General features: G+C 41.9%; 1 protein-coding gene across 4 annotated transcripts in view; it reads left to right on the top strand.

Annotated features, from left to right (window-relative positions):
- LOC121290967 (amyloid-beta A4 protein-like) overlaps window positions 1-21629 on the top strand; it is a 186801-nt gene that overhangs the window by 14140 nt on the left and 151032 nt on the right. The window lies entirely within an intron of this gene.

Raw genomic sequence — 21629 nt, 5'->3', positions numbered from 1 at the left:
GCTATGGGTACCCGCGTGGGCCCCAGTTATGCCTGTCACTTTATGGGGTATGTGGAACATTCCTTGTTCCACTCCTACTCCGGCCCCCTCCCACAACTCTTTCTCCGGTACATCAATGATTACTTCGATGCTGCTTCATGCTCTCATCTGGACCTGGAAAAATTTATTAATTTTGCTTCCAATTTCCACCCCTCCATCGTTTTCACATGGTCCATCTCTGATACTTCCCTTCCCTTCCTTGAGCTCTCTGTCTCAATTTCTGGTGATAGACTGTCCACCAATATTCATTACAAGCCTACTGACTCCCACAGCTACCTTGACTACAGCTCCTCACACCCCGCTTCCTGTAAGGACTCCATCCCATTCTCTCAGTTCCTTCGCCTCCGTTGCATCTATTCTGATGATGCCACTTTCAAAAACAGTTCCTCTGACATGTCCTCCTTCTTCCTTAACCGAGGTTTTCCACCCACGGTGGTTGACAGGGCCCACAATCGTGTCCAGCCCATCTCCCACACATCCACCCTCACACCTTCTTCTCCCTCCCAGAAACATGATAGGGTCCCCCTTGCCCTCACTTATCACCCCACCAGCCTCCGCATTCAAAGGATCATCCTCCGCCATTTCTGCCAACTCCAGCTTGATGCCACCACCAAACACATCTTCCCTTCACCCACCCCCCAGCGGCATTCCGCAGGGATCATTCCCTCCAGAACACCCTGGTCCACTCCTCTATCACCCTCTACACCTCAACCCCCTCCTACGGCACCCTCCCATGCAACCGCAGAAGGTGCAACACCTGCCCCTTTACTTCCCCTCTCCTCACCGTTCAAAGGCCCAAACACTCCTTTCAAGTGAAGCAGCATTTCACTTGCACTTCCCTCAATTTAGTCTACTGCATTCGTTGCTCCCAATGCGGTTTCCTCTACTTTGGAGAGACCAAACACAGACTGGGTGACCGCTTTGCAGAACACCTTTGGTCTGTCCGCAAGCATTACCCAGACCTCCCTGTCGCTTGCCATTTCAACACTCCACCGTGCCCCAATGCCCACGTCTGTCCTTGGCTTGCTACATTGTTCCAGTGAAGCTCAACGCAAACTGGAGGAACAGCACCTCATCTTCCGACTAGGCACTTTACAGCCTTCCGGACTGAATATTGAGTTCAACAATTATAGATCATGAACTCTCTCCTCCATCCCCACCCCCTTTCCGATTTCCCCTCCCCGCCCCCCCACCTTTTTTTCCAATAATTTATATAGATTTTTCTTTTCCCACCTACTTCCATTATTTTTAAATGTATTTCCATCCATTGTTTTATCTCTACCTTTTAGCCTTTTTTGATTCCTTCACCCCACCCCACCCCCACTAGGGCTATCTGTACCTTGTTTGTCCTGCCTTCTACCCTTAATTAGCACATTCCTTAGATAATATCACCACCTTCAACACCTCTTTGTACTTTTGTCTGTGACATCTTTTGGTTATCTCCACCTATCACTGGCCCTCTATCCAGCTCTGCTTGTTTCTACCCCCACCCCCCCCCCCCCCCCCCCCCGCTGCCGCCGCCGCCGCCGCCCCCACAAACCAGCTTATATTTCACCTCTCTTCTATTTTTACTTAGTTCTGTTGAAAGGTCATTCGGACTCGAAACGTTAACTGTGCTCCTCTCCGCAGATGCTGCCAGACCTGCTGAGTTTTTCCAGGTATTTTTATTTTTGTCTTAAAAAGGACATACTTGCTTTGGATGCGGTACAGCGAAGTTTCACTAACTTGTTCCTTGGGCTAAAGGGGTTGCCCTATGATGAGAGGCTAAGTAAATTGGGCATATATTCTCTGGAGTCTAGAAGAATGAGGGGCGATCTCATTGAATCTTACAAAATTCTGAAGGGGCTTGATAGGGTTGACGTTTTTTTGCACTGGTCGGGGATTCTGAAACATGGGCTGTCTCAGGATAAGGGGCTGATTATGTCAAACTGCGATGAGAAATTACTTCACTCAAAGGGTTGTGAATCTTTGGAATTCAGTGCCCCAGCAGGCTGTACATGCTCCATCGTTAAATACATTTAAGGCTGAGGTAGACAGATTTTTGGGGTCTTTGGTGATTAAAGGATGTAGGGAGCGGGTAGAAAATGGGGGTTCAAGCCCAAGATCAGCTATGATCATATTCCGTGGAGGCCCAGGTTTGACGGGGCATATGGTCTATTCCTGCTACTATATCTTGGGTTCTTGTTCTTTATATGCCAGTGTTGTAGCTGTACTGGAACAGCTTGGCTAAGCGTACAGTTAGTTCTGTAGCACAAGTCTTCAGTACAATTGCTAGAATGTTGACAGGCCCATAGCTTTTGGAGTATCCAGTGCCTTCAGCCATTTCTTGATTATCACGTGGAGTGAATTGAATTGGCTGAAGGCTTGCATCTGTGATGCTGGAAACCTCAGGAAGAGGCAGAGTGGATTATCCATCCGGGTCCATCTGAGGAGAAATTTCTTCACCCAGAGAGGGGTGAGCCTGTGGAATTCGTTACTACAGAAAGTAGTTGAGGCCAAAACATTGTATGTTTTCAAGAAGGAGTTAGATATAGCTCTTGGGGTGAAAGGGATCAAAAAATATGGGGAGAAAGCAGGAGTGGGCTATTGAGTTGGACGATAAACCACAGTCATAATGAATGGCGGAGCAGCCTTGAAGAGCCGAATGGCCTACTCCTGCTCCTAGTTTCTATGTTTCTGGCTAAAGATGGTTGCAAATACCTCAGGCTTTTCTTTTGCACTGATGTGCTCGACACCCCATCACTGAGCATTGGGATATTTGTGGTTCCGCAGCCTCCTAATTGTCCTCCACCATTCAAGACTGGATGCGGCAGGACTACAGGACTTAGATCTGATCCGTTGGATGTGAAATCATATCTCTCTCTGTCTATCGCATACTGCTTCTGCTGCTTGGCGTGCAAATAGTCCTGTATTGTAACTTCACCATGTTAACATCTCATTTTTAGATATGCTTGGTGCTGCTCCTGGCGTGTCCTCCTGCAATTTTCATTGAACCAGGGTTGATCCCGGCTTGATGGTAATGGTAAAGTGGGGCATATGCCGGGCCACAAGGCTGCAGATTGTGGTTGTATACCATTCTGCCGCTGACGGCCCACAATGTCTCATGAATGCCCAGTTTTGAATTGCTAGATCTGTTTGAAATCTGTTCCATCATGATGGAGGGTATCCTCAATGTGAAGAAGGGACTTGGTCTCCACAGAGACACTGCAGTGGTCACTGTGACTGGTAGATTGATGTGGACGAGGTCAGGTTGGTTTTTCCCTCTTGTTGGTTCCCTCACTGCCTGTCGCACACCCAGTCTAGCAGTTATTTTCTTTAGGATTTGGCCACCTTGGTCAGTAGTGGTGCTACAGAACCACTTTTTGAAGGGCATTGAAGTCCTCGACGCAGAGTACGTTCTATGCTCTTGCCATCTTCAGTGCTCCTTCCAATTGGTTTTAACATGGAGTACTGCTTTTGGGGGGTTGGGATGCAGTAGGTGGTAATCAGGAGATTTCCTTGCCCATGTTTGACCTGATGCCACAAGATTTCATGAAGCCCAGAGTCAACGTTGAGGACTCCCAGGGCAACTTCTTGCTGACTGTATACCACTGTGCTGCCATCTTTGGTCGGCCTGTCCTGCAGGTGGGACAGGACATACCCAGGAGTGTTATTGTGGTGTCTGGCAAATAGTCATACTTGCCAAACCAAACCTTGCAGACAGATGTTAGTAAGGAGGACTTTGCAGGGTCCACACAGCTGGGTTATCTGGTGTCTTTTCCGGTCCTTTGGTCAATGTCGGGTAGTCTGTCCGGTTTCTTTTTTTTAGACTTTGTAGCGGTTTGATTCAATTGCGTGTCTTACTAGGCCATTTGAGGGCATTCCTTGTATACATTAGGGTGAGTATTTTAACTACTCAGACAGCATGGAACAAGCCAGGTCTTAAAACTTGTTTTCTCTGTTTTGGATATACCACTGAAGCATGGAGTACATCTGCATGTTCACCATTGCTTACCTCCCATTGTATCTTTGTAGTTTCCTATCTACCTTAGGCACTTGCCCCCCCCCGCACCTATTTTTTTGATTTAAGACCCTAGTTTTTGACCTAAGTAAATCATTTTCAAAAACAACATAAAATTCATTATATTGTGATCACTCTTCCCCAGCGGCTCTTTTACTACAAGGTTATTAATTGACTCTGAGCACAGAAGAATAATGTTCACGTGTGTGTTTGCAGTATTGTGACCTGAATAATATAACTAAATGCTATTGTAAATTAGCAGCATAAAACTTGCTCACTGGACTCTCTTTTAATTGATTAGATCCTTCATTTGCCCTGATTAATTTGATGCCCTGTCTGCTAAATGGCTAGCACCGGGAATATGTCGCCCCATGTTTATTGAGGTTATTGGTGTCTTTGTATGGTTTCCTGTTTGAAGGAGTTAGATACCGTAATTAAACCCAGGCCACACCAATCACATGCCTGATGCAAGACTTCTGAAACAAGCTCTCTATTCCAAGCTTTGTCACGGCAGGCGGTTACCAGGAGAGTAGAGGAAGCGTTTCAGGGATGTCCTCAAAGCCTCCCGGAGAAATTGCAACATCCCCACTGATATGGGAAGCTCTTGCTGGAGATCACCTGAACTGTAGAAGCATCCGCAGCCATTTCAAACTTCTCCGACACACCCAGGTGGAGGTCAAACGCAAACAGTGGTAGGAGTGCACCAAAATCCGAGCATCCCACCCACCTGCCTCATCAAACACTACCTGCCCCACCTGTGGCAGAGTGTATGGATCCAGCATTGGACTTTTAAGCCACCTCAGGACCCACAACCCCGGAGTGGAAGGCTGTCACCCTCGGTCCTGAGGGACTGCCTAAGAAGATTTGATCACATTTTGTTGAAGATGAGTTCAGTTGAATAAAGAAGGCCCTTCAGCCCTTTATTTCAGAACACAAGTCCAGTCATCCTCAAATTAAAACATGGTTTGTTTCAGTCAAACTTTCTGGCAGAGATAAGCATGTTTTACACCCTCTAATCATTATATTAAGAACACTGCTCTAAAATCCATCTAAAATATAAAAATGGTTCTTCAGAAGCTTCTATTCACCGTCTAATCCCCTAACATTACCAGAATCTCCATTTCAAATTCTGATCTCAGGCAGCTAGGCATCATATGTTGAGTATTAATCAATCATCTACATGGCAACAACTCTCCAAGGCTCCTTCGACAGCCCCTTCCAAACCCGCAATCTCTACTACCTCAAAGGACAAGGGCAGCAGATACATGGGAACATGATCCCCTGCAAGTTCCCCTCCAAGCCACACACCATCCTTGGAACTATATCGCCGTTCCTGCATCAAAATCCTGGAACTCCCAGCATAACAGCACTGTGGGTGTACCTACACCATATGCACTGCAGCTGTTCAAGAAGGTGGCCCCTTCTCAAGGGCAATTAGGGATGGGCAATAAATGCTGGCCTAGCCAGCAACACCCACACCCTGTGAAAGAAAATTAATCAACCCCTCATTATTTTGCTGAATGGGTTATTATTGTGGCAGAGTGGTAAAGTTTGTCAGCCGTACCTCAGTTGGTAGCACTCTCACCTCTGAGTTTGAAGATTCCGAGTTCAATAACTACTTCAGGACTTGAGCACAAAAATCAAGGCTGACACTCCAGTGAAGCACTGTACTGAGGGAGTACTGAGTTTCAAATGAAATGTTAAAGCGAGGCCCCGGCTGCCCCCACATGGATGTAAAAACTCCCATGGCCTTATTTTGAAATGGAGCAGGGGAATTATCCCCAGTGTCCTGGGCAATATTTATCCCTCAATTAAAATCAGAAAACAAATTATCTGGTCGTTATCACATTGCTGTTGGTGGAACTTTGCTCAGTGCAAATTAGCTGCCACTTTTCCTACATAGCAGCAGTGATTGCACTTCAAAGGTACAAAGTGGCTTTAAAACGCTGAGATGTCTGGTAGTCATGAAAGGTGTTTAGTCATAGAGATCTACAGCACGGAAAAAGGCCCTTTGGTCCAGCGAGTCTGCGCCGGTCAAATAAATACCTAACTATTCTAATCCCATTTTCCAGGACTAGGCCCATAGCCTTGTATGCCATGGCCAGTTTTTTTTCTCTTGTAATCAGGTTTTAAAACTTTCACAAAGTTTATAGCCTATAACTTTGGATGATTTATGAAATGGTTAACTGCTGTGTTGTAAGAGAATTTGGCATTGTTCAAACAAAATAGCAGTCAAGCAAGAGAGCTTCACCTAAAAGTGCAGTCATTCTCCTCTTCAGTATGTATGTCACTGATTCTTCATTGCAGAACATGTAGAAAGAGTTGTTGCTTGTTTCCTGCTCTTTGGACTCATGAATGTTTGTCATTCCTGGATGTGATGTTTGCCTGATTTCTTTTATTGTAGCATTGGCTGCGGGAGTACCATGCTTCTTCCAGCTGCTCTTGATAAGCTGGCAATGAGGTGTCTGTGGAGAATCAGGGAACGCAACAACTGCCTCTGCTGCAAAGTTGTTACGCTCCAATGTGTCTTTCAGTTGGATATACACTGAAGCTGAACTGCTGCTGGTATTTTGTTGGTAGTTGACCTTGATCTAAAATAAGGGGAAAAAAATGGTCATTTGCTGTATGTTAGTAAGGCCTGTATGACTCCTCTGTGCCTTTGACCCAGGGTGGTGGTTAATCAAGTGAAAGTGGCATTTTTGCCACGTCAGCATGAGCCTGCCTTTCATTCACTATATAATCATTACAATTACCAGTGAAAACAACTCTTTATTTTGAGTGCAAAGGCTTAGTTTACTGTGATTGTTAAAGTGGTACCTTTCACTTGGCAACTTTTTTCTAAGCCTTCCTGTTGCAATTGACTAGCAATAAATGTAGAAAATGTATTTTGAGCTATAATTTTATAGTATTTATAAGAATTTATTTCTCGTGTTTCCAGTGAATATCAAGAAATGTTTTTAAGCCTGCAGAGTTATGAGCTAATTTGTATGTGGAAACAGTACCTACCAACACATTCTATGGAGTCACTGAAGCATATTCTTTGTAGATTCAACCAATCAGGATATTTTTCCCCCTCCTTCCCACATCATCTCTCCTTCAGTTCCCTGTCTACATCATCACATTCTTATATAAAAGTAAAAAACTGCAGATGCTTGAAATCCAAAATAAAAATAAAAATACCTGGAAAAACTCAGCAGGTCTGGCAGCATCTGCAGAGAGGAACACAGTTAACATTTCGAGTCCGCATGACTCTTCAACAGAACTAAGTAAAAATAGAAAAGAGGTGAAATATAAGCTGGTTTGGGGGTGGGGGACAAGTGGAGCTGGATAGAGGGCCAGTGATAGGTGGAGATAGCCAAAAGATGTCATAGACAAAAGGACAAAGAGGTGTTGAAGGTGGTGATATTATCTCATGAATGTGCTAATTAAGGGTAGAAAGCAGGACAAGCAAGGTATAGATAGAAACAAAAAAACTGTGGATGCTGGAAATCCAAAACAAAAACAGAATTACCTGGAAAAACTCAGCAGGTCTGGCAGCATCGGTGGAGAAGAAAAGAGTTGACGTTTCAAGTCCACATGACCCTTCGACAGAACTCAGGGACTCACTCAAGTTCTCTCGAAGGGTCATGTGGACTCGAAACGTCAACTCTTTTCTTCTCCACCGATGCTGCCAGACCTGCTGAGGTTTTTCAAGGTATGGATAGCCCTAGTGGGGGTGGGGTGAAGGAATCGAAATAGGCTAAAATGTAGAGATAAAACAATGGATGGAAATACATTTAAAAATAATGGAAGTAGGTGGGAAAAGAAAAATCTATATAAATTATTGGAAAAAAAGGGGGGAGGGAGAATTGGAAAGGGGGTGGGGATGGAGGAGAGAGTTTATGATCTAAAATTGTTGAACTCAATATTCAGTCCGGAAGGCTGTAAAGTGCCTAGTCGGAAGATGAGGTGCTGTTCCTCCAGTTTGCCTTGAGCTTCACTGGAGCAATGCAGCAGGCCAAGGACAGACGTGGGCATGAGAGCAGGGTGGAGTGTTGAAATGGCAAACGACAGGGAGGTCTGGGTCATGCTTACGGACAAAAGCGGTCACCCAGTCTGCGTTTGGTCTCTCCAATGTAGAGTAAACCGCATTGGGAGCAGCGAATGCAGTAGACTAAATTGAGGGAAGTGCAAGTGAAATGCTGCTTCACTTGAAAGGAGTGTTTGGGCATTTGGACGGTGAGGAGAGGGGAAGTAAAGGGGCAGGTGTTGCACCTTCTGCAGTTGCATGGGAAGGTGCCGAGGGTGGGGGGTGCGTTGAGGTGTAGAGGGTGATGGAGGAGTGGACCAGGGTGTCCCGGGGGGACATTCTTACATTGTTCCCATGTGGCCAATGTCAATGTTATTGATCTATTTCTTCCTAGAAATGTTAATTTGCCCCTCACAGTTTGCCACCTCTGGGACTGCATTGGCTAAATCAAAGTTGAAAGTATTTCTCTTCTCTTGCCTGCTGTTGTGAAGGGGGAGCTTAGCAAGCAGTTGCAATGTTTGTTGATATCCATTTGACAAAGGGCTGCCTTGACCAGCTTCCTGCAAGCCTGGTTTTCTGGGACTGTTGATGCTTATTGGTCACAAATTTGTTCTTAGCTGGTCTTTCAGGCTGCTGAGCCTCCATTGGTTCCCACGTGAGTAGTTCAGAGACATTTCTCACCAACCTGTCAGTACACTTAGAGTTTCTACTGCCTTTCAAACAAAAATAGACACAATTTCAGAACAAATCTTTGCCATCATAATTAGACCTTGGGTTGATGCAGCCTAATGATGGGATCCAATTTATCCCCTCCAGGCTTTTTCTGGACAGGCTGTCATCCAGAACATTGATCTCCAACTTCTATTTTTAAGGGGCCTTGTGATGTCTTTCAATGTGCTTGAAGGATGAGGGTCTGAGCTACTTATTCAATATTTCTAATCACACTTTAGAGTAGTGTAGAAAGTTTAAACTGAAGAATTTATGGACAATATCTTTGTTTAAAAGGCTTTATTCCTCTAATTTTGACCTCTCTGGTCTCCTTAGGCCACATAGCTCCTGTGGCCAAGCAAGTTATATGTTTCCAGATCTGTGCTAATTCTGCGTTTTCTACCTGAGACTAGGAGATAAATGACAACAGTCCAGCAGCTACATTATATATTCTTGCTCCTCCTCCTCCCACTATGTCTCAACAATTTGGTTTGTGTTGTTTATCCCCAATTTGAAAGAACGCAGGGAGTGAATCTGCTATCCTTTCATTATGTGACACCATGCTTTGCGTTCCAGTGCATTGTACATGTAGAAAAGAACTAGTTCTGTCGAAGGGTCATGAGGACTCGAAACGTCAACTCTTTTCTTCTCCGCCGATGCTGCCAGACCTGCTGAGTTTTTCCAGGTAATTCTGTTTTTTTGTTAGAAAAGAACTGTTTACTCACATTCGGGGCACATTATAGGCAGGACTCTCCCATATATCAACATATGAGTTCCTTGAACTTCCATGGTTGTTAGTGGCAAGGGTAAATCTGTAGTTAGATATTACCCCCATCTTGAACAGTTCACTGATCTGCTTAGGACTACTGGTAGGCAACTTATAATGTTACATCACTAAGGACCTCACTAAGATGTATGGTTGGTCTCCGTTGCTGTTTGTCCAATATCTCATACCATTTCAATTCAGCTGAACCTTTCAGAGCTATGGACACTACAGCATTTCATTGCTTTTCAGATTCTGGTACAAATTTTGCATCTGTGAGTAAGTGACCAACGCCCAGTTATCATCCGCTTAAAGCTGCTGCAGTTGCTTACGAAGACTTTCTGAATGAGGATCTTTAACCAAAGGCCAAGATGCATGGATAGTTATGTTAAACCCTCTTATATATAGTAAGTTGTTTTGAATGCCATAGAAAACAGCCAACCCACTTGAAGAAATCCCATCCCTGATCTAGAAAAACAGGATCATGATGAAGAAGTTGACAGTCCTCTTTCTGTGCTAATCTGAAATTAGACCCACACAATCTTCCTAATGGCATTAGTTTTGGGAAGATCACTATTATGGACCTTCTTACCAGGAATATAGTACACTCCTATGAGTGTACATTCCCATCCGGTGATAATGAAGAATCTTCTAAAGATAGCTCTCTGGATCAGATCTCTACAACAATAAAGAGAGATTTTATGGTGATTCTTTGCTGCCTGCAGCTGGGCAAGTAAATATTTCACCTATATGTTTTCACTTGTGAAAAGGGAGGGGAGAAAGAGAGAGCTTTAAAAATGATTGTCAGCTCCCTGGAGAACAGAGTTCACTCAAAGAACCAAAGAGAAGACATTAAATTCAGAAAATGAGTTTGGATTTCAGATGAAATTGAGCTCGGCCAACCCACTGTGTCACATAAATGTTCTCTAAACTAGACACTGTGGATCTGCCATTTGAGAATGAATTAGGAAGGGAAAAATAAAAAGTAGATATTGTGCTGTGTAGAAATTCAATTCATTGTATTGCAGACTATCTGTACACACTGGGACCTTGTGCTCTTTGCAAAGCAATATAGTGATGTTACTACGGATTTGAGAAATCTGAGGTTAATTCCTGAAAGATCTCATTGCGTTTTATACTCTATAATAAGTAGGTGTTATTGGCCATAGAGTATTTGTGTAATTTTGGACTGTGAAGCAGTTAAACTATTTACAAATTATTTTAGTTTATTTGTAATTGCTGCCGTAAATTGACTGACCAGCTCACTGTGTACCCATTTTATCAGAATGGGCCTAGTCGGCCATTTTAAAATTTGTCTTTGCATGTGTTAACATGTTCCTAATAATAAGCTTTTGTAAGTAGATGTTTTAGCTTAATAAATCACAATAACAGTCAGTACTGTATTTAATTACAGCACCCATCCTTTTCCTGAAAGTTGAAAGAACAAAAATTTTCAAGGATGAAGTAATAGCCTTTTTGGGCTCATTTTTAGGTAAATTAGTGAGTCCAGTTTAAATAAAATAAAGATTTAACTCTAAAGACATTATTTGTAATAGGCAAGGAATCTGGGTTGTTTTATTGACAGCTTTGAACTTCAGAGTCTTATTATTAAACACAAAAATAGGCCATCTTGGGATGGTGGACTGAGTAAATTACTTGGATTAATTTATGATATGAAGATGGAACAACGATTTCCAACTGCATTTTTACAAAGTCAGGTTTAAAGGAGTTGATTTTGAACTACTGTGAATTTAATGCAACACGCCACATAGCTAATGAAACATGGATGAAGCAGTGTAATATTAGCAGACACATGCTAAAAGGACATTAACTAATGAAATGGGCAGATGAAATTCAATCTGGAGAAGTGTGAAGTATTGCACTTTGAAAGGAAAATTAAGACAAGGCAATATGAATTATTTAGTGAAACTTTAGAAAGGGGTGTGGGAACAGAGACTTGGAGGCTCATAAATCTTTGAAGGTGGGAGCACAAATTGAAATTGCAAGGCATACAGGGCCTTTATAAAAAGACACAGACCACATTCTGATCGCATTTAGCTAAAGACATCCATGAATATACAAAGATCTGAAAATGGTGGACAGCTAAAGATCAGCTGGTCCATCAAGCCTGTCCCTCACTCCTGGAACACCATGACACTTCCTACCCAGCTCCCACATGCAGGTAATCTTATGGAACAGACAAAAAGAAAAAAAAACTGCCCGCGCCAATAAGGAATGAAAAAACTGGAAAGTTCCTCTTCAAACCCCTCAGATCATCAAAACCAAGCCAATTTGGTGACGATTCATCTTGTGTATTTCAAAAGTCATTTTTGTTTTGTTTAGGTCTGATCAGTATACTGGGAATCATAAAACAAATTTTGTTAGGAAACTTTTGAGAGACTATTTACTGTTCCTATAGATTTATGCTTACAGGAATCACTACATCTTGTAATTTTTGATGTTATACTGCAATCTTGTATGTTTCACCTGTCCACCATCTACAAGGCACAAGTCGAAAGTGTGATGGAATACTGTCCACTTGCCTGGATGAGTGCAGCTCCAACAACACTCAAGAAGCTTGACACCATCCAGAACAAAGCAGCCTGCTTGATTGGCACGCCATCCACAAACATTCTCTCCCTCCACCACTGAAGCACAGTGACAGCAATATGTACCATCTACAAGATGCACTGCAGGAACTCACCAAGGCTCCTTAGGTAACACTTTCCAAACCCATGACTACTACCATCTAGAAGGACAAGGGCAGTAGACACATAGGAACAATGCCACCTGGAAGTTCTCCTCCAAGCCACTCACCATCCTGACTTGGAAATATATCGTTTTTCCTTCAATGTTGCTGGGTGAAAATCCTGAAACTCCTCTCTAACAGCACTCTAGGTGTACCTACACCACAGGGACTGCAGTAGTTCAAGAAGGCAGCTCATTACCACCTTTTCAAGGGCAATTCGGGACAGGCAGTAAATGCCGGCCTAGTGAGCGGTGCCAATATCCCATGAATGAATAAAAAAGCATTAGTGCCACCTTTTAGAAGGTGGACTGATGAGCATTCTAGTGAGACCAGGCCATTTGTAAACCATCAAACTGATTTATTTTGCGAAATGTGCAACTGAGCAAGAAGACTTATCTATATTGTTGCTCACAGTCAAAAGTAGTAATGTTACAGCATTTTACCTGGCAAGGGCCTTTCTTTGTTAGTGTTAATAACTGTCACTGACTTTAGAAAAGAGTCTTTCCACCCATCCTGTAGCAGCAAATTCGAACACTCCTGACTTTTAATTTGCCATATAGAGAGAGAGCAACTGAAGCTTAACCAAACCCTCCTCCCCACCTGGTACAGGTGGCTTAGCTGACCAGCTGGGGCTCCTACTGTGCTCAATGAGTGAAACCCATCCAACATTATGTATGCAAATGTCTCTGAAATGTGCTAATGAACCCCTTCTGTTGTCTGGATTTGTTGTACCGAGAATGTACACATTCTGTTAATTAGTTCATGTGCCCCAGCAGATCTAGTCACCATGATCAGATAACTTGGTACTTAACCCTTTCGTGGGCTGAATGTGACATTACAGCGATATAATGAAACAAATAATCCAACATTCCATTCTAGATCAGTTGGGAAGGAATCTTAGAACAGAAATGAATATGTGTGTGTATGTATCATACTCAATAAAGATTAGTTATTTATTTTTATAGCGTAATGTCTGTGCTGACTTGGCCACATTTATCAGATGGATGATGGCTGTATATCCAAAGACCTTCTGTATGGTGAACTAACCACTGGGTCATGACCTCCTGGATATCCACACCTCCGCTACAAGGACACCTGCAAGCAAGATACGAAGATGGCGTACATTGGCACTGACAACTGGGAGAGGCCACTGGTGGCCATGACCTCTGGAGGCTGACTGTTTGGAGGGGCATTGGAAGAGACGAGCTGAGACGAAAAGCTCAGCTGGCCGAGAAGAGGGCACTGAGAAAACAGGCCATTGAATCATGCATCTTCTCTGTCCACTGTCTTTCTTGATAAAATGCCACACCAAATGGTATTGCAGAAAATAAAAGCTCATGGTGTAAGGGGTAACATATTGGCATGGATAGAAGATTGGCTAGCTAATAGGAAGCAAGGAGTTGGCCTAAGTGGGTCTTTTTCTGGTTGGCAGGAGGTGACGAGTGATGGGCCATGAGGATCAGTGCTGGGGCCTCAATTTTTTACAATTTATGGAAATGATTTGGCTGAAGGGACCAAAGGAATAGTTGCTAAATTTGCCGACATCATAAAGATAGGTGAGAAAGTGAATTGTGAAGAGGATGTAAGGAGGCTACAAAGTGACATAGGTTAATTGAGTGGGCAAAGATCTAACAAATGGAGTATAATGTGGGCGAATGTGAAATTGTTCATTTTGGCTGGAAGAATAAAAAAGCTTATTATCTAAATGGTGAGAGATTGAGGAGCTCCGAGATTCAAAGGGATCTAGGTATCCTAGTGCATGAATCACAAAAGGTTAGTAGGCAGGTACAGCCAGTAGTTAGGAAAGCTAATAGAATATTATCATTAATTGTGAGAGGAATTGATTATAAAAGGGAGTTATGCTTCAGTTGTACAGAGCATTGGTGAGACCACATCTGGAGTACTGTGTCCGGTGATGGCATCCTTATTTAAAAAAAGATGTAAATGCGTTAGAAGCAGTTCAGTGAAGGTTTACTAGACTAATACCAGGAATGGGTGGGACAGGTTAGGCTTGTATCCACTCGAATTTAAAAGAGTAAGAGGTGATTTAATTGAAACCTATAAGATCCTGAGGGGCCTTGACAGGGTGGATGTGGAGAAGATGTTTCCTCTTGTGGGAAAATCTAGAGCTAGGAGCCACTGTTTAAAAATAAAGGTCACCTATTTAAGACAGGTGAGAATTTTTTTCTCAGGGTTGTGAGCCTTTGGATCTCTCTTCCTGAAAAGACAGTGGAAGCAGTCTTTGAATATTTTTAAGGCAGAGCTAGATAGTTCTTGATTACAATGGGGTGAAAGGTTATAGGGGGCAGAAATGTGGGATTGAGGATACGCTTAGATCAACCATGGTCTTATTGAATGGTGGAGCAGGCTCGAGGGGCTGAGTGTTCTCCTACTCCTCATTCGTATGTTCCTCTGTAGTAAATGTGGCAGAGCCTGCCAAGCAGGGGCTCCTGAGCCACACCAGGCAATGCTTAATGCAGAGTTGACTATCGTGTGCAAACCATCTTATGAGACAGAAGACTGCCACAGCAATATATTTCTACTGAGACTTATTTGAGTGCCAGGGACCATTCCTTAGGTTCCTAGCTGCAGCCTGTGCTGCCGTTGGTTTTAGAACAACTTTGGTTTTAGAACAACTGACCAAGGATGTGCCAAGATGCTCAAGATTTAAAATTGCTCTGGCCTCATGTTGCTGAGATTTCTTGCTTGTCTGACCACTGCTCAACTTAAAATTGGGCTATGATGTAACCACTAAATGAACTACTAAGGAAGACACTATTATAAATTCCCTTTCCTACCTCCTTCCTTTCAATTGAAAACACAATACTTTTCTGTTTTTAACTGGCCTTTTGCATATAACTGTGTTATATTGTACTCCTGAATCCTCTGGCAATTCTGCTGAAAATTTTCAAATGCATCATAAAGTGCATATTTTTCATGCCATTCTGTATTGCTTTTATCAGTCAGACTGCTTGTGTGTTAAACAGGGAAGGGAGCTAAGTATAAGATCTCTTTAAAAAATACCTTATCCCTAAGATCTTACTGATAAGTTGTAAAATATACCATACATAATTGAAAGAGTTTCACAATTTTCCTCCAATGCTATCTTTGGTAGAAAGGGCTCGTTATGAAAGGGTGAGCAGCTTTTGTCAATTCAAAGCTGGTTGCCTTATTAAATATAATGCTGGCCCCTCAGATCTGTTCATTCTCATGGGATTAGTTTAATGCAAACATTGCAAGACCATTGTGCGCAAACAGCAAGGCTCAAGTGACTTGTTTAAAGCACAGGCTGTTGCTAGCACTGTGTAATCTTTAAAAAAAAATTGGGCATGATTATATAATGAGGAAATGGGTACCTGTCGGCAGTTACTTGCAGCTGCTGTCACGCACTTAATTCCAAAATGCCTGAGTGCTCTGCTCATTGGCATTCTGTTTTATATCTGTGCCATGGTTAGTGTTCAGAATGTGAGCTCCTGCATATGTGATGCAATATTATGACAGCTTTGAAGAAATACATCCTCCAATTGCTCTAGAAAAGGTTTCTCTTGCACCCTCTCCCTTATTGGAAGCATTATCTTTTTTTTCCCCAAATAAAAATGGCAACTACTGGGAACATGTCAAACAGCATGCATAGACAGGGAGAAATATTAATATTTCAGGATGATTACCTTCGGCCAGAACTATAAGATGCTTGATGAGCAGCTTATAAACAAGTACAGTCAATGAAAAGGGGAAAATCTTTTTGCTGCTTCTAGTTACTATATTTACTTGACTGCAGCCATGTAATATTTCTGTAATGTAAGTGATAAAGTAGTATATGTGCTTCTTTATGCAAGATGCAGAAATTTCTCATCACTATTGCCAGAAGATCCCTAAATGCTTTGTATTTTAATTAGTAACCTACTTTCAACTGTGGTATTTTTCACACTGCATCCTGTGGCACTGACAACCATTAGTTTCCAATCTGCTACTTCCACCCTAACACTAGTTAATTACTCTGGACAAAGCAGAGGCAGACAGAGTGCTTGCCAATATGAAGGGGTAGTTCATGCTCTTCTGACAGAGGTACACAGTTGTAGCATAAAACCATATCGTTCGGAATGAATGCAGGTTTGATTCCAAGACTCTACTAGATATTTTATCTTGGTTTGGGCTGCATTTGTAGCACTACGATCTCAACTCCACTGGGCTTGGACAGGGACAATACTAGCTAGGATTCTGACTTCTGATGACTAACCGGTGGCCCCTGATGGGAAGTGTTTTTGTATAGGTGCAGGGATGTGTGTATATAGGGCATTAAGTTCAAGTCTGGTTCTAAGTATTCAAATGGAAATCTAATATTTGTCAACCAGTCATGTGTTTGTAGAACAATATTTAAGGTATTGCAATGGTTATCTGTGTCTAAAAGATGACTGAAAATGTCAAGTGGAGGATGAATTGTAGTTCATCAGTGGGTGGTATTGGTGTGTGCAAAATAATAGCTTGTACATCTTCAATAACTGTATTTAGAAAGTGAGAGGGGCAGGATGCTGCAACATGTTGCCCCCCCGATCCTCAAGTGAAAGACAGGAGAATTTTGTATGTGTGCCTCGTATACACAGCTTCATCTACTTTTCAATCATAAGATTTAAATCATAAGCTTAGTAAAGCACTGATTTATTACTTGCTGAAAATAGCAGTCCACATGGCTGTGGTTGTGCTGTGGTTCTGAATATTGCATTAAGTCTGCAGTGCCCCATAATCCCTTTTAAGTATCTGATCTACAAGAGAGAACCAATTCTGCTTATGTCTATCCTCTCTGAAAAGTTGCTTTTTAAAACTCCAGTTTTCTTCCCCCACCACCAAATGCCCTCTTTTGTGTTTCCACCGACACCAGCCATCTTCTAAATCCTCAACCCAGTGATTATTCTTTATTAATCTAGAATCTGCCTGAGTTTGTGTCTCTACCTACAGCTGAACTAAATCCTGCCATCTCCATAAGCACTTCACAGCAGGGATCACTGAATAGTCAGATCAAGAGGGAAACCCTGATATTTTCCCCCTGTGTCAGCCATGGTTCAGTTGGTAGTGCTCTCGCCTCTGAATCACAATGTTCTGGGTTCAAGTCCCATTCCAGGGCTTGAGCATAAAAATCAAGACTGACACATCAGTGCAGTACTGATGGGGCATTGCACTTTCAGGTGAGACATTCAACAGAGGCCCCTTCTGCCTGCTTAGGTGGATGTAAAAGATCTCATCACACTATTTCAAAGAAGAGCAGAGGAGTCCTCTCCGGTGTCCTGGCCAATATTTATTGCTCAATCAGCATCACAGAAAACAAATTATTTGGTCAATGTCACATTGCTGTTTGTGGAAGTTTGCTGTGCAAATTGGCTGCTATATTTCCTGCATTACAACAGTGATTACGTTTCAAAAAATAAATCATTGGCTATAAAGCACTTTGAGATGTCCAGTCGTCATAAAAAGCACGATATAAATGCAAGTCTATCTTTTATTGTAGTCCAATAATTGTAGCAATGCTACAGGGATATGATTGGCTATCTTGGCACAGACTAGGGATCATCTTTCGGCAGTAATATCATTTGTTGCAGAAATAAATTCATGATTAGCAGTTTTGCCTGTTTATTGATTCCTCTGGATACATCCCTGGGTGATAAGAGGTATAATAATGTAAATTTTCCATTTCTCAATTATTTGTTTTCTTGCTACATAAATAGAAATGAATTTGAAAAGCCAGCATGGGGTTGGGGGGGTTTCATACTTGGCATAGTGTAGCTGCTTTAACTTCTGTCAGTGGGGAAATCATGGACCACTGAAGTTTTTACCAAAGGCTCCATTGTAATAAATTGTAGCAGCATGTTATTGTTGGTAATTGGATGTTCTGTTGTATTGATATTTAAAACAAGACAACTGGCTTGCTATCAAAGTTTTGTGCACCTTATTCTCCTAGCTAGTTCTGATCTAGCTAGACACCCTTCAGTTTGAGCCCAAATTTTATTCCTGCTGCTGTGCTTTTGTGTAATTAGGAAGCTGCATTAGTTCAAACACTAACCAGTATTCTGTCTGAACTCTGCTATTCAGTGATGGCTGGCCAGTAATGTCTGTCCGTTCTGTATTGGGTGCGCTGATTACAAAAGCATTGTGACCTTGAATCATTTCTGTCCCTAGCGCAAGCCTATGCTATTACATCGACTACAGCTGACCTGGACTCCTGTCACTTCCAGGTTCAAGCCATGACGTTCCTGGTTGCCCCTGGAATATACATGGGGAGTATGCCAATAATTGATCAAGGGAGTGATAATGTATGTTACAAGAAGGAAGGATATGACACAGATTTGTTTGTACAGGTTTTCCAGAAAGGATGAAATGCAAATTGTTGGAACAGTTTTCAAAATTTCCTGTTTTTAAGAGACATAGTGGTTCAGTCTGTAATCAGATGCATTTGAAATGTATCTGCTCTGAAGCTATTGAGTGAGTGATGATGAATTCTTTCAATTATCATACTTATCAGTGGATATTTGCATTTTTCTTTAAAACTTCAACAGAACCAATCTTTCCAGAACAAAAGTTCATTAAAGCAGTTTTAGTCACATTTTAGCAATCTTTTGATATGAATTATAAGCTCATCAGTTTGTTTTTCTACACTAATATCCATTTTAAAACATAGTTCGTGCTTTTGGTGGCTAGTACCATTGTTTATGTAGCTGGAAAGAGCTTGGCTTTAAATAGCCCTTTTGTGTCCTCGGGACACTGCAAAGAGTTTCACACCAATGGATCACTTAATTGTAATAAAACAGAACATGCTAGAAACATTCTGAGGCAGCATCTATGGAGAAGGGAACAGAATTAACATTTGAGGTTGATGAACTTCCATTGGAATGTTTCTGTGGTGGTACTAAATTCAGCTTCCTTTTTGAGGTGATTGAATTGTACATCCATGGAAAAAATGATGAGGCCACCTAATTGAGCAATATAAATAGAGGTCTCTTTGAAATCTGAGTAAACAAGTATCTGTATAAAAAGTAGCTTATTTATCATTCTAAGGTTTGGGCTACAGGTTGTTTTTTCCTTATCAGAAGAAGTTGGATCTTTAACACTTCACAAACCGATTATTCTTTGTCTACTTTTAGACATTGACAAAGGGCAAAATGGGTTTGTTTTTATATATGAAGCCAGTTATGATCTAGAATACACTGTCTGAAAGTTTGTTGGAAGCAGATTCCATACAGGAATCCCTTCCAAAAGGGAATTGGATAAATACTTATAAAGGAAAAATTTGCAGAGCTATGAAGAAAAAACAGGGGAGTGAGATAAATTGGTAGCTCTTCCAAAAGTTGGCACAGCAACGACGGGGCAAATGACTGCCTTCTGTACTGTATCATTTGTCTTCAAGTACAACTACCACCAGGGTTCTGAAAAATTAATTTTAACAACAACCTGACTCACTTGATGTGCTCTTGGAATCAAAATTAAAATCTGCTTAAGTCATCAGAATTATAACATTCATGTGTCCTTTGAATTTTTTCTGGATCAGCTGTGTCGTAGAAGCTGGAGGGTGGAGCTATCCTTTTTAGCCTGAGGGGCTATTTTCTGAACCAGATGGACACTCCTAGTATAGTCATGTTACATTTGTTCAGAGTGGAAGCCAAGTCATGTTACTAATTTCATGCAACAGTGACCACACTTTAAAAGGGCTTCATTGGCTGTAAAGCACATTGGGCTGTGCTAAGAGCATGGTGCTATAAAAATGCAAAATCATAGGCACATAGGAAGCAACATAGGAGTGGAGTAGGCTTTTCAACCTGTCTAGCCTGTTGTGCTGTTCAGTTTAATCATGGCTGATTCTGTATCATAACTATATAAACCCACCTTGATTCCATAACTCTCAACATCCTTATGTAACAGTCTCTCAATCTCAGTTCTGACATTTTTAATCGTGCAACCCCCTCCCTTTCAACCTCAATGACCTTTTGAGGCCAAGTGTTTCGGGTTTCCACTACTTTGGGTGAAGAATTGCTTTGACAGCATACTTGAAAAGCCTAGGGTTAATTTTTAGGTTATGCTTTCTTGTTTCAGGGTCACCCACAAGAGAAAATAATTTTTCAATTAACTTCTTTGATCATTTAAAACCTCATCCTTTTGAATAGGCATGTATTACCTTGAAGATTATGTAACCTGTCCTCATAACTTAACCCTTTTAGTCCCAGGTATCATGCTGGTGAATTTGCAATATAAGCCCTCCAAGTCCAGTATACCCTTCCTAAAATGCAGTGCCTGAATTAGATGCTGTATTCTAGATGGGGTTAACCAGAACTCTGTACAGCTGCAACATCATTTCCACCACTTTATATTTTAGGCTTCCTTAAGTTAAAGGTCCAACATTCCATTAGCCTTTGTAATTATTATTCTGTATGTCCTCTAGCTTTTGATAAGCCTTGTACTTGGGCTTCTAAATCTCACCGTTCCTGCACAGTTCCTAGTTTCTTGCCATTTAGGAAGTACTCTATCTTACATAAGTCCAAAGGAGATGACCGCACACTTTCCCCATATTGAACTCCATCTGTTATAATTTTGCTTCCTCATTTAATCTTTCATTGAAATTTTCTGCTCTGACTTGCACACTGTACTACCCTATCTAGTATTGCCAACAAACTTAGATATAGAATCGTCAAACGGTTACAGCACAGGAGGTCATTCAGCCTATTGAGCCCATGCTGGCTTTCTGCAACAACAATTTAGCTTGTTCCATTCTCCCATCCTTTCCTGTAGCCCTGCATTTTTTTTCTCTTCATGTTCTTATCCAATTCCCTTTTGAAAGCCATGATTGAATCTGCCTTCACTTCTCTTTCAGGCAGTACATTCCAGATCGTAATCACTCGCCATGTAAAGTTTCTCCTCAAGTCGCCTTTAGCTCTTCTGCCAGTCACCTTAAATTGGTGTCTTCTGGATCTCAATCCTCAACCCTTCCACCCTGTCTACTTTATCTAGGACCCTCATGATCTTGAACATATCTATCAAATCTCTCAATCTTCTCTGCTTTAAGAAAGAATAACTCCAATTTCAACAATCTGCCCGTGTAGGCGAAGTTCCTCATCCCTCAACCACACAGATGTTTGATCTTCCTAAAATAGTTCACAGCGTCAAGCATGAAGATGAAATAACTTTTGGCCATCCACTAGTTTTGTGCTGGCATGCAGCGTTATCTTTCAAGATAACAAAGCACTGCTCAAGTTTCCACCCACCCCCCCTCCCAAGTAGCTCACGTTTCACCTTAGAAGGAAATGGGATGATAATGTCGAAGGCAGAACCTTGCTCTCACCCAAGGTGCCACACTAATTCCTTATGGTAGGTAAGAAAATTA

Source organism: Carcharodon carcharias, chromosome 18, assembly GCF_017639515.1.
Source record: "Carcharodon carcharias isolate sCarCar2 chromosome 18, sCarCar2.pri, whole genome shotgun sequence".
Classification (NCBI taxonomy): domain Eukaryota; kingdom Metazoa; phylum Chordata; class Chondrichthyes; order Lamniformes; family Lamnidae; genus Carcharodon; species Carcharodon carcharias.
Note: the sequence above shows the minus strand (reverse complement) of the source record. Positions and strands in the feature narration are given on the sequence as shown.